Source organism: Adiantum capillus-veneris, chromosome 19, assembly GCF_014529385.1.
Source record: "Adiantum capillus-veneris isolate H3 chromosome 19, ASM1452938v2, whole genome shotgun sequence".
NCBI lineage: Eukaryota > Viridiplantae > Streptophyta > Polypodiopsida > Polypodiales > Pteridaceae > Adiantum > Adiantum capillus-veneris.
The window spans coordinates 26,111,947-26,125,253 of record NC_140949.1 but is presented as its reverse complement, the minus strand read 5'-3'; the positions used below and the strand labels follow the sequence as shown (position 1 = coordinate 26,125,253).

Here is a 13,307-nt window from a genome sequence, read left to right as displayed (position 1 = left end):
TAACTGCTGCGAATGGCGGTTCTTTCACACTTGTTGATGCACTTTATGTATCAAGGATTAAAAAAGAACCTTTTGTCTATGTCTACACTTGCGAGACTTTGTCTTGTTGTCAAATTTATGGATGACAGATGTAACAAGCTTGGACACTCCAAGCGAGACATCAATAGCAACACGCGCACAGAAACTTCAAAATCAATGAACTTTGAGAGAGAGAGAGAGAGAGAGAGAGAGAGAGAGAGAGATGATACGGCCCGGCGGAGTTCCGTGCCCAGAGGTATTGGTCCCAAAGTTTGGTGCCCCTTTCGGTATTTCTTTATCATTAATCATTGCAAAGTACAACTCCCGAGAGACCTTTGCTCTCAGACTCTGCGTCCAGATGCTCTGCAAAGTGAGACCCCAAGGGCTCTTATAAAGAGTACAAGGGATGCCCAAAAAGCATTCAGTTCAAAAGCACTAAACCCAAAAGCATCTACTCTCAAAAGCTGTCAACGTGAATTGCGGAAATCCGTACAACCTGCCATGTGGCACGGCTAGCGCAAAATGCGGGATTTCCATACAACTTGCACGTCAGCATGTCAATGACATTTACGGAACCTCTTTCAGAGTGCAAGGTTTTGGTCTTGAGGGTTTTAGGCCCCTCGACCGCGGTACCATAAGTTGGTACAATTTTGAGCTTCAAGTTCTTTAATTCTTTGTGTCCCTGGGCCCCATTGAATGGGGACCCTTTAAGTTAGAAACAACTTATAAAATCATTTTATTTGCCAGGGATTGTCCGGGTGGAAATGCCACGTCAACACTTTGTGACATACCCCCCTCTTGAAAGAATTGTCATCACCCTCGATTACGCCTGTAAAATCAAACACAAGCCAGTTCAGTAGACACTGACTCTTAAATACCAACACACTAGACGACACATATCGAGCACTTGCACAAAGACGACAGTCATTGAACATTCAAATCAAACCACATAAAGTCCATCGAGATATCGGACCATGATCTCTCGCCAGTGTGTTTAGCAATCACATCTAGATCTATCCCCAGATCTCACTGATGTCGGATTGACTACTTCTTATTGCTATCATGTCCATCTCATATGAATCTCAAGACCGAAATGTTGCAATCATTTTGTCTTTCAAACATGCACTCAGACACGACTCGCATGAGAGAGCACAGGTAAATCAGAGTCATTTTGGGAATTCTCATGTCGAAGTACTTCTTTCATAAAGTCGTCCAACAGAATATTGTAAGCCCATCAGTATCCCTGAAATCCAAAGGAAAATCAATGACTTTATTCCATCGGGATAACCTGTGACAAAGGAGCAGAGTGACTCCCCTCTTGTGCAGTCCTATCTACACCAGATTCAACCCTGCTAATCCACGGGAGATCTCGGAATAGTCAAAGCTAGACCAAAAGCCTCGAGGTAAAGTTCCAATATCTGAGGAGTATCTGCTAGGTCCTCCTCCTCCATCCACTTTGCATCCAATGCCGGATAGTTCTTGAAATTCAAGAACTAACCAATGCCGGATAGTTCTTGAATTTCACTAAGAACCACTGTATCACTTTACCTCACTTTCCTTTTCTTGTGAGCCAGTATCTGTTCAGGAACGAATATCTCCTCGCTCTCTTTCACTTCACATTGCTCTTCCGTCTCGGACTGGCACCTCTCCATTGAAAGGTTTCAAAAGACTCACATGAAAAGCATTGTAAATCTTCCAAGTATCAGGCAACTTCAGTCTGAAGGATACATCATTTATCTTTTCTTGAATCTGGAAGGGCCATAATATCGCATACTTAGCATTTGAAAAAGCTGCTCCTTTCCCTTTCGTTTCCTTAGGCATGCCTTCTCAAATCGTAAGAGCACCCAATTATCTTCCTTCAACTGCAAGTAACGTCGATGTCTATCAGTTGCCTTCTTATGCCATGCTTGAGACTTCTCAAGAGCCTCGCGAACCTTGGCAAAAGCAGTATCCAAATCTCTTGTATACTGATCCGCTTCAAAAATCTTGTCTTTGGTGCTTAGAAATGGGGGAACCTTCTTAGCACCCTTAATTATATCAAATGGCGTCTTCCCCGTCGATGAATGAACTGTGTTGTTGTAGTAAAACTCCACCAAGGGCAAGTAATTTTCCCATTGAGTCTTCTGATCAAAATGTAAGACGTCAATAAATCCAAAACCACTAAACTGGCTAATCTCAAATTGCCCATCTATCTGTGAGTGGAACAAGGACGAGAGCTGCAACCGCGTGCCAATGTTCTCCAAGATTGCCCTCCAAAACAAACTAGTAAATCGGGGGTCTCTGTACGAGACTATGGACTCAGGCATGCCATGTAATCGAAAATGTGTGAAACAAATAGTCTCACCAAATAATCAGATTTAATCGTCTTCTTACCGGAATACCTTTTGGCGTACTAAACAACTACGAACAAACTCGTCCACATCCTTTTTGAGCCTCGGCCAGTAAAAGTGAAGCTCAACAGCCTTCAAGGTGGTATCTATGCCGCGGTGGTCCGAAAAAGGTATACAATGGCACTCAATCAGAATCTTTTCCCTCAAAGGCTGTGTAACACAACATCGTTTCCGCATCAAATAGCCGGTCCCATATGGAATAGCCTGCAATTGTCTCTCCACTCTGTATCCGATGAAGATATCTGCAAAAATCAAGATCTGTGGCGTACTAATCTACCATATCCTAGAAGCTTCGATGATATATCGTAAAAATAGCCAGGACCAAGGGCTTTCTAGACAACGCATCTGCCACTAATTCTTATTTGTGACAAGAAGTAACATAAACTCTGATGGTCTGTAAAGACGGTAAAATCAGCTCCGAGTAGAAAGTGTCACCACTGTGTAAGAGCATGGGTAACTGCCAAGAGCTCTTTCTAGTAAATCTGTGCAACCATTTCAAGACGTGAAAACATCCTGCTCTCGTAAGCAATGACATGGCCTTCTTACATCAAAACTACTCCCAGACTGCAACCACAAGCATCGCATAAACCTTAAATGGCTTTTACAAGTCTGGCAAGGCCAATACTAGTCCCATAGTCAACTTTTCCTTGAGAGTCTAAAAGGCTGCAATCTCTATCAGGCACCATGTAAAAGGAACCCCTTTCTAAGTCAATACATGCAAAGGAGAAGCTAATTTTGAAAATTTTCAAATGAACCATCGATAATATGAGCACAAGCCCAGAATGTAAGGTGCAGCGGAAGTGAATGTTGAACTTTGCTCAAGATGAGTGCTCCGAATTGTGCTCAAGGTTCCTTTTAGGGAAGGGAGAGCCTTCCGTTCCTTTAGTGAGAAAGTGCAAGGGACACAAACATAGTGAATGGACATTGTGCGTGAAGGTGCATGAGACTGAGAGATAAAGAGAGAAGAGAATACAACACCGAGAAGTTTTCAAACCCTCCTCCAAGGGCCCCACTTTCGATGGCGAGAGTAGTCTACTATTGATTGCACAATCTGGTACAATGGCTTATGCAATGAGTCTAAATGCTTGCTATGTCTATGTCGACGATGTGGACGACGAGGGCTGAAAACTGAGTGCTGCGAATCTGCAATTGTCGAAGTGACGGGCTGATCTGCTATTGCAAAAAACGTTGTCCTTGCTGCTCTTCTAAGTGTTGATTGCTGGATCAAAAATGCTACTTAGGCTTATGAAGACGCTGAAGTGGATGGCTGAAAGTCTGCTTCAAGTCTTGACTGGAAACACTGGCTTATTGAAGCTGAATACGCTGGTTTAGGGGCTGCAAAAACGCTGTATCAATGGCTGAGTAAAACACTGTTATGCTGCCTGAAAAACGCTAGGAAGCTGGTGCTGAAATCGCCATGGTGCTGGCTGAAATGCTGGTGCAGAATCGCTTCTTGCAGGCTGGGAAAACACTGATGAGGCTGGCTGGAAACGCAGATTGCAGGAGCTCCAAAAACGTTGGCCTAGCTTTGGTAAAACGCTGATCAGGTGCTTCTTGTCTTGCTTGAGAGTCAGCCTGTTGAGCAATGCTCCTGTTGCCTCTTCTGCCAGAAAGTGCTAGCTCTGGTTTGCTTATATATTATCTTAGCAAAATTGCCCTACCTAGTTCCCAACAAAAGTCGCTTAATAAATAAGTTAAAAATGTCAAAAATAAGGAAAATAGGTTTTAATGCACTGAAAAATTTCCTGATGGATTCTGATGGGAATGCTTATGATCATGCTGTGTGCAACCGGAGGATATGCATCTATTCTACGTGACTGGTCATGCATAGTCTGCGAACAGACTCACAAAAGTGCCAGATCACTTCCTATTCTAGACTGACTTGACTGACTGAACCCTGGTCATGTTGTAGCTTGTCCACGGACACATAGGGTTGGATGTGTCACGTGGCATCCCCTCCTTTTCAAAGTGAGGTATCGATACCGAAGTGTATGGCGTCGAGGGAGATCGCCAACAAGGTCTCAAATCCTGGGAAGGACTCTTCGCCGGCCCACTTTGAGGTGTGGGTCGTACAATACTTGAACTTCATAAAGGTCTACAATGCTTGCTTCTTTTGGCCGCGCCGAAAGTGACACAAAGTCATCTCTGGCTCCTTCAATGCTTGAACTTTGTCTATGGACGTAGGTCCATCTTCTTCAAGAATCTCCAAGGCTGAAAATTATTGAAACCACTTCCAACACAAAAACATGAATATACCTATTCCATGTAAAGTGATTGGAAAAAATCTCGTCTTCTCAAAAGACTGTGCATGCAATGTGAATGAACAAATAGACGGAGTGCCAAACCGTTCATCCAAGACATGCAAACAATGAGATCGAATCTTTTATTTTTTATCTAAATCAATCCACTGTGGCAATTCACAACAGAAATACCCGTGCTTGGTGCTCATACTTTCATGTGCTCTTTCTACAATTGTGTCGTGCCAAGGAAGAGACGTGGAATGTGACTTGCTTGAATGCATACTTTTCAGCTTTTCATGAATAATCCGCATACATCCATGCTCATTTATAAGTGAAACGTGCTCAACGTACAATATGTCATGCCTAGGAAAAGGGATCACATAAAGACGCTGACTAAAATACAGAAAACGATCACGAATGAAACACTCGAATAATGCGTGCTGACGAATCATTCGAACACATAGTACTTCCTGTAAGAATTCTTTGGACCTAGGCTCGAGAGCCAAGGTCGATTCTTCGGGATCTATCGAATCTTCTTGTGGGGTTTTGTGGACCTCGACTCGAAAGCCAAGATCGATCCTCGTGATCGATAGAATCTGCAACGAGGTTAGCTTTGCTAGAAAAAGCATCAACTACCCCATCATCCTTGTGAACAATCACGTCTTGATCATACAAATCATCATGCTCGTGAGGAATAACATCGTGATCATGCAAATCATCATGCTTGTGAGAAAACACATCGTGATCATCATGCAAATCATCATGCTTGTGAGAAAACACATCTTGATCATCATACAAATCATCATGCTTGTTATTGTCATTCAAATCATCATGTGTATCATTATCATGTAATTCATCAAGCTTACCATCATGCAAATCCTGTGTGTCATGCTTTGGAGACGAAGAGGCTGAGAGAGTCTCCTGCTCGTGAATCCTTTCAATCTTCGCCTGCACATTAGAAATGAGAGATGGAGAATGAACAACTTGCTCTCCACAAATGACAATGGGAGAGTCACTTTTGGCATTGAAATTGAACGTATTTTCAGCCCAATCAATGAGAGGGTTATGCTCACGAAACCATCGAATGCCCAAAATCATATCACATCCTGAGAGAGGAGAGACTACAAATTTTCTATGGAAAACAACTTGTTGAACTGTAAACAACACATCAAGGCACTCTTTCGTGATGAGAGAATCCATACCGGGAGCGAAGCCAGAAACCTCGAGAGGAGATTTCGGACTAACCTCTAGGCGGGCTTTCTCAACAAGAGAGGGACTAATTACATCTTGCATATTGCCTGGGTCAAACAATATGACAAAACGCTACCCCGTCATATGACCATAACATTTAATGAGAGACTCATCAATGGGAGGGTCATGAGAAACTTGGGCCACACTCGTGTTGTCTTGATTGCATTAACAGAGGAGAGAAAGGGGGTTCAGTGGATTCTTAAGATTCATTCGATTCAAGCTTAGGACATGTTCTTTTTACGTGACCCTTAATGTGACAATGAAAACAACGACCTTCCTTAGAATAAGTGCTTTGCTCTTCCGACGTGATGTATCCCCCTAAAATTCCTTGTGCTACTGTCACGAGGACGTGGCAGTTATTAACCATGTCACAGAGATGTGGCAACTGCTAACCTTGGTTGTTGGTTTCTTTCCAATGGGGTTTATTTTATTTGTTTAAGACCCTCTTTTTGAAGTAGCAAACGGTCGGACATTGTATGGCCAATGTGAACGGTAGATTCACCCGCAGACGGGAAGGGGTCGGCACTCGAATTCGTATGGTAAGAGGATGTCTAGGCTCAGAGCAAGATCATATAGGTCCCCCCGTCGCACTTAGCAAGTTGGTGGATACTAGGAAGTGAACTCAATTAAGGCGTAAAGTCAAGGTGGGACTACCAACCAAAAGTATCCGACACTTGGGCCACATTGCATTTTTTGGATGCGGTCCCAATGAGGATAGATGGTCAGAAGACCAGTGGGAGCCCAACGGAAGCATCTCCTAAAATTTAGGGAACTGCTATTTTGGGCCACGAAATGTGTTCGCGTCATTACCTTCGGTATGACTAGGGGAACACTTTACAACTCTGCCGCGAAGTCAACTGACGCACCAGTTGAGATATTTTTAGCAGGGAAAGCCCAAACTCGGAAACTGGGCGACGTGTCATCTTGTGAGCGATTCTGCCACTCTGGGAGGCAAAAACGAGCTGCATATCATCAAAGGGGGCGCCATTTTCAGCCACAGGTGGATTGCAACAGGTACAGAAGCTATGGAATGCTTACCTTGCCCTCTATGTACAGTATGGTGACGGGAGTGATGCCCCGCACGCTACATACTGCTCTCTTTCTCCCCTACGTGCAGTTATGTGATGCCCCACAAGAGGGCTACTCATTTGACTGATGTACAGTTGTGTGGGTTCATGCTTTTGTGCTGAGGCAAGAGCCTCCTTGAGCAGGAACAGGGGTAGCTAACTGCTGCTCCAAAGCAGGCACTGGTGAGGGTCATAACCTCACCGTACAGGTGCAAAATCAGCGCTGTGTATGCGCTGTAAATTCACTGTTTTTCAGCCATATGGACGCCAAGATCATTGGGAATCGTGCCCCACTGGCAAAGGACAGTTAGGGGACTGTTTGGGACTGAAAACAGGGCAAAAACCAGTAAATACAGCGTGCTGAATTTACTGTTTTTGGACAGGAATCAGAGGGTATACGACAGTGCAAGCGAGTTCCAGCAGGGGAATTGGTTTCGCGCAAGTTTTGGGGCTGTTATGCTGCCGAAATTTGGCCAAATCAAATGGTATCTAGGTGGATACACGTGAAGGATTCCCAGGACCTTACCTTGTAATTTACCCTCCTAAAGAATAAAGAAATACCGAAAGGGGCGCCAATTTTGGGGCCTACAGGTTGTCGGCGTCTGCTCGGAGCATTCTAGCTTCCGAGCCGTGTGTGTGTTCAAGTGTTAACTCCCGTCGCAAGTTCTCTTTGCATAGTGCTCTGTGTGTGTGCATAAAGTAAAGAATTTCGGGTGAAAGCCAACGCCTACCGCCCTACGGGCCGGTTTCATGGTTCCATTGCCGGGATATCAATCACTTTTTCCTCAAAGAGTGAGCCTGGATTGTTCAGGGTAAAGACACACATTGCAAGAACGCGGGGATTACACTATGACCGACAAGGGGAAGGGAATTATGGAAGAGGGTTCCTCTCCAAAGGACAGGCAGGAGATTCCTATGGTTTTTGAGATTGGCGAGAGCTCACGGCCACGTCAGTCTGTACCTCCTGTCAACGTGAATGTCCCTCCAGTAGTACAGGGCTTTATGACAGGGCAACTTGAGGATGATGCGTTTAAGACTCAGTTAGTTGCCGCGGTGAATGTCTTTTCGCAGCTGGTGCAAAATCCGAGGTTTATGGAATTCTTGCAAGCGCCACCAGTGCAACATCAAAATAGGCAACCTACGCCGCGTACAGAGCTTGTTGAAGCTCAAGCCCAGGTACTTCATGAGGCGCAGGAGGAAAGGGAACACTCGCATGTTGCGGAGTCGGGGGCTCCAAAGCAGGTTCCTCCCGTGCTTGAACAGGTGGCTAGAACGCCTATTCCACAGGTTATGCCAGTTCAGCCCGCCACCTTTCAGAGCCAGCATGCTGTCTTGAATGGACAGGGAGCTGGATACCAGGCTATGCACTCAGTTTTTCCACCACCCACGGTACATCCTGGGTATTTCGGGGGTGGATCAGTGTTCCAAAGTATGGCTGGTTATGCGTCTGGAAGTCAGCCGTACATGCCAGGAACAGTGTTCGGGGGTATGCAAGGCATCATGCCAAACCCCATGTATGGTACTATCGGCATGCAGCAAGGTTTCCACGGCAACCAAGGCCAGTTTGGGGTGCCACAGGGTCATTTTGGCATGGCTGGTTTTTCTGGACAGCAGCCAGATATCGCACCTCTGACGCAAAATGTGAATGGCCAACACGTGCCGATCATGCCTAGTACAGTGCCCATGTTGCAGACCATCCCGTATGACAACTTGGGGGCACTAGAGAAGCCGAAGGCTTACAAAGAAGGTGGTGCAGCAGTAAAGTTCAGTACCTTCAGTGGTTTCGAGGATAAGACAAAGGCACTCACTTTCCTCCAGCAGTTTGATACAGCTTATGCGGGAGGGAATTTTACAGAGGCCTCGAAGGTCGGAAAGCTGCCACTTTCTTAAAGGACAATGCGCTTACATGGTGGACCACATTGTTAATGCAAGGACAGGCACCCGCCACTTGGGTTTACTTCAAGCAAATGTTTGCATCTGCTTGGCTATCAAATGAATTTGAAGCCGATGTCCTGACAGATTGGCACCAGCTTACTTCAGCTTCGTGCAAGAGCTTGCTGGAGTACAATAGGAGGTTTTGTAAAGCGTTACTCTCAGTGACCTCCTACAGATTTGTGCCACTGACAGAGCAGATAGAGAAGTATTGTTGTGGGCTGCCTAAAGGGCTTCGTGATTACTGTACAAAGAACAGAGTGGCTACCCTTACTCAGCTTATGGAAGTTGCGAACACTGGTCTTGCCCTGTTGAAAGGAGAGGACAGTGGATTTCCGAGCAATGATAAAGGAGGGCAGCAAAAGAAAAATTCAGCGAAGAAGCCCTTTGTGAAAACGGCTCCTGATGCGTCACAGGGGTCTGAACAGGCCACCAAAGACAAGGATTCAGCTGGGACTTCTGGAGCGCAGGCAAAGAAACAGAAAAGGAAGGCTTTTGTGCGCAAGTCGCTCGAGGAAAAGAAGGTCCTAATGGCTGAGAACAAATGCTTTATATGCGAGCAGCCTGGTCACTTTTCTATCAATTGTCCACAAAGGAAAAGGCCAGCTGACTCAGAGGATAAAGAAGACCAGAAAGGCAAGAAGCCTAAACCCACGGCAGGTTTAGTGCCAGACATGGTGGGTGACAGGCCCAGCACAGATGCCAGTGAGTTATGCAGGGCATGGGGTAAAGTTAGGGATCAAACGGCACTCATCTTCTTTGATCCAGGTGCCAAAGCCAACTTTATCTCACCAGAGTTAGCTATGAAGCTCGGCATCAAAGCTGAAGAGATGGGGTACACAGCAGAGGCAGGGTTGGCATGTCCTGGCCACTCAGAGTGTGTTACTCCCATCATTGGAAAACTGCGTCTGCATATTCAGTCGTATGTGGACACTGAAGAGTTTTACATCATGCCGCTGGAAGGTTGTGACGCCTTGTTGGGGATCCCGTGGATGTTCCGAGTGCATGGAGTCTTGGATGCCTACAACAAAAAGATCACTGTACAACATAGGGGCAAAACTCACATCTTGGATGTAAAGCTTAAAGGAGAGTCAGTCCCTATTGTATCTGCTTCTGCTATCACTTCTGTAATAAAGAATCATCTTTCTGTGTACTTGATTTTTGCACGTGATGTCTCAGATAGGGATCAGTCAAATTTATCTGTGTTAGATAAAGAAAGGTCAGCATTTTTGCAAAAGTTTAGTGACTGTTTTTCTGATTCATTACCGTCGCAATTACCGCCAGAGAGACCTGAGGACCATCGGATAGATTTGGTGCCAGGGTGTAGCCCACCAAATAGACCTCCCTACAGGGTTAGTGCGGCACAGCAGAAAGAGATTATGGGCCAGGTTGAGGAGTTATTAGAGAAGGGGCTGATTCAGCCTAGTTCTTCACCCTTTTGCTCCCCAGTGCTCCTAGTGCAGAAGAAGGACGGCTCATGGCGCATGTGTATTGATTACCGTGCGTTGAATAAGAATACCATCAAGAATAGGTTTCCTATTCCTCGCATTGATGATATTCTCGATCGTTTAGAGGGTGCTGCAATTTTCAGCAGGATAGACCTGAAGAGTGGGTACCATCAGATTCGTATAAGCCCAGAGGATGTGCACAAGACTGCGTTTAGAACGACATTTGATCTTTATGAGTTTCTAGTGATGCCGTTTGGGCTAACAAATGCTCCAGCCACGTTCAACAGAATGATGGACCGGATTTTCCGCTCGCATCAACAGTTTGTTGGAACATTCTTCGATGACATGATTGTGTATTCGAAGAATGAAGAGGAGCATAGGCGTCACTTGACCATTGTGTTCGAAGAGCTGCGCAGTCACAGGTTACTTGTCAATCCTAAGAAAAGTGAATTCTTCCTGGAAGAGATCCACTTTCTGGGCCACATAGTCTCAAAGGATGGTGTTAGAATGGATCCCGCAAAGGTCGAAGCTATCAAGACATGGCCAGGCTTGAAGACTGTGCACGATGTCAGAAGCTTCTTGGGATTGTGTTCCTACTATAGAAGGTTTATCAGAAATTTTGCAGAGATAGCATCGCCTCTTCACGCATTGCAAAAGAAAGAGGTCACTTTCAGATGGACCCAAAAAGAGATTTCAGCTTTTAGTCTCTTAAAGGAAAAGTTGACTTCAGATCCAGTTATTGTTTTGCCAGATCTCAAGAAGTCATTTGTGGTCCAATGTGACGCGTGTGGCAGTAGCATCGGAGCAGTGCTAATGCAAGATGGACGGGTAGTAGCATATGAAAGCCGAATTTTGCAAGGGCCAGAGAGGACTATGCAAGTCTATGAGAAAGAACTCTTGGCCGTTATTCATGCGCTTTCTAGCTGGAAGCACTACCTCTTAGGTGCTGATTTTGTTGTCCAAACAGATCATCAGACCTTGCGATACTTCTTGACACAGTCAAAGTTATCCGAAAAGCATATGCGATGGGCAAACATTCTTTCCATGTTCCACTTCCAGATTATGCATGTGGAAGGCAAGAAGAATGTTGTGGCTGATGCGTTATCAAGAAAGCCACAAATTTCAGCTGTGTCAATTCCTTATCATCATGAGTTAGATGACATGAAGGAACAGTATACTGCTGATGAAGATTTTGCAAGGATCTTTGAACAGTTACAAGAGGGGCAACATCACGAGCACTACCTCCTCAGAGACGGTTTTATGATGATGCATGGCAGACTTTGTGTCACTAGGCCACTGCGACATAAGGTCATGGAAGAGAGTCATGTCCCACCGTATGCAGGGCATCGTGGCATTGATGCAACAGTTAAAGCGGTAGAGACGTTCTTCTATTGGCCTACCTTGAGGAGAGATGTGGATGCCTTTGTGCGAGCATGCATAGTTTGCCAAAAGGTCAAGTTTGACAGGCAAAAGGCACCAGGGTTGTTACAACCACTGCCGATTCCGGATAAGCCATGGGAAAGCATTGCTATGGACTTTATCTTTGATCTTCCAAGGACGCCAACAGGGAATGATGGTATATGGACCATTATCTGCAGGTTCAGCAAGCAGGCCCATTTTATCCCTGTCAGGAAGAAGATAAAATCTGATCAGATGGCACGCTTGTTCATGTACAATGTGTTTAAGTACCATGGTATGCCACAATCGATTATCAGTGATCGTGATCCTCGCATGACCAGTTTGTTCTGGAGAGGATTGTTTGAGAACATGGGTACTACGCTCAAGTTCTCGTCTTCGTTTCATCCACAAACTGATGGACAGTCAGAAGAGGCCAATTCTACTGTCTTAGATCTGCTGAAATGCTATGTGTCAGATAATAAGGGCAAGTGGGAACAGTATTTGCCTATGCTTGAGTATGCGTACAATAATACGGTGCATTCGTCTACTGGCAAAGCACCTTTTGAAATTGTTGAAGGCGGCAAAAAGGTTCCTCCCATTTTGCACACAAAGGACAAGATCTTTGAGGCAGATCGATATGTTGAGAACATGGATGAGATGTATAAGAAGATTAAAGTTGCCTTGGAGAAAACTCAGGCAAAACAGAAAAAGGCTGCTGATCGTCACCGTCGTGAATTGTTACTATCACTTGGTGATTGGGTTCTCTTAAAGTTCGAAAAGGCAAGGTTAAAGAAGATGAAGGGCAAGGAACGGCTGTTTCCTAAGCTCAGCATGCGTTACTATGGGCCTTTTCAAGTGCTTGACAAGATCAACGATGTGGCTTACAGGCTGAAATTGCCTGATGCATGGAAGATTCATAATGCGTTTCACGTGAGTCTTCTAAGACCCTTCGTGGGTGATGTGCCAGAAGATATGCCAGTTGAGGATCAGCCAGAAGTTGAGGAACTTGATGAGATCCTGGTACCTGAGCAAGTTTTGGCACATAAGGACAGAAAAGTTAAAGGACAAGTTGCAAGACGCTATTTGGTGAAGTTCAAGAACTATCCACCTATGGATGCAAAGTGGATGGAAGAGCATGAACTGTCAGAGTCACCAAATGTATTGCAGCTTTACCTTGAAGCCTTTGGGTTACAGCCTACTTATGCCCCAACCCAACGTGTGCAAAGGAGGGGTAATGATAGAGCTAGTACATCAAATGTACATATGAATTCAGTGCCATAGATGGAAATGGCAAAAGTATGAAGGCCTCATTAAGTCATTTGTATCTATGTATGTTACGACCTTTCTTGCGGATACATGCGATGATAAAAGAGTGTTAATAGCACAAGATCATCAGTGGCGTGTATTTATGGTATGCAATCGAGGACGTTTGCGATTTCAAGAGGGGGGTATGTCACGAGGACGTGGCAGTTATTAACCATGTCACAGAGATGTGGCAACTGCTAACCTTGGTTGTTGGTTTCTTTCCAATGGGGTTTATTTTATTTGTTTAAGACCCTCTTT

At 45.0% G+C, this 13,307-nt stretch overlaps 1 protein-coding gene across 1 annotated transcript in view; it reads right to left on the bottom strand.

Annotated features, from left to right (window-relative positions):
• The window catches only part of LOC147433734 (oxysterol-binding protein-related protein 1A-like), a 55,087-nt gene that overhangs the window by 20,531 nt on the left and 21,249 nt on the right, over positions 1-13,307 (bottom strand). The window lies entirely within an intron of this gene.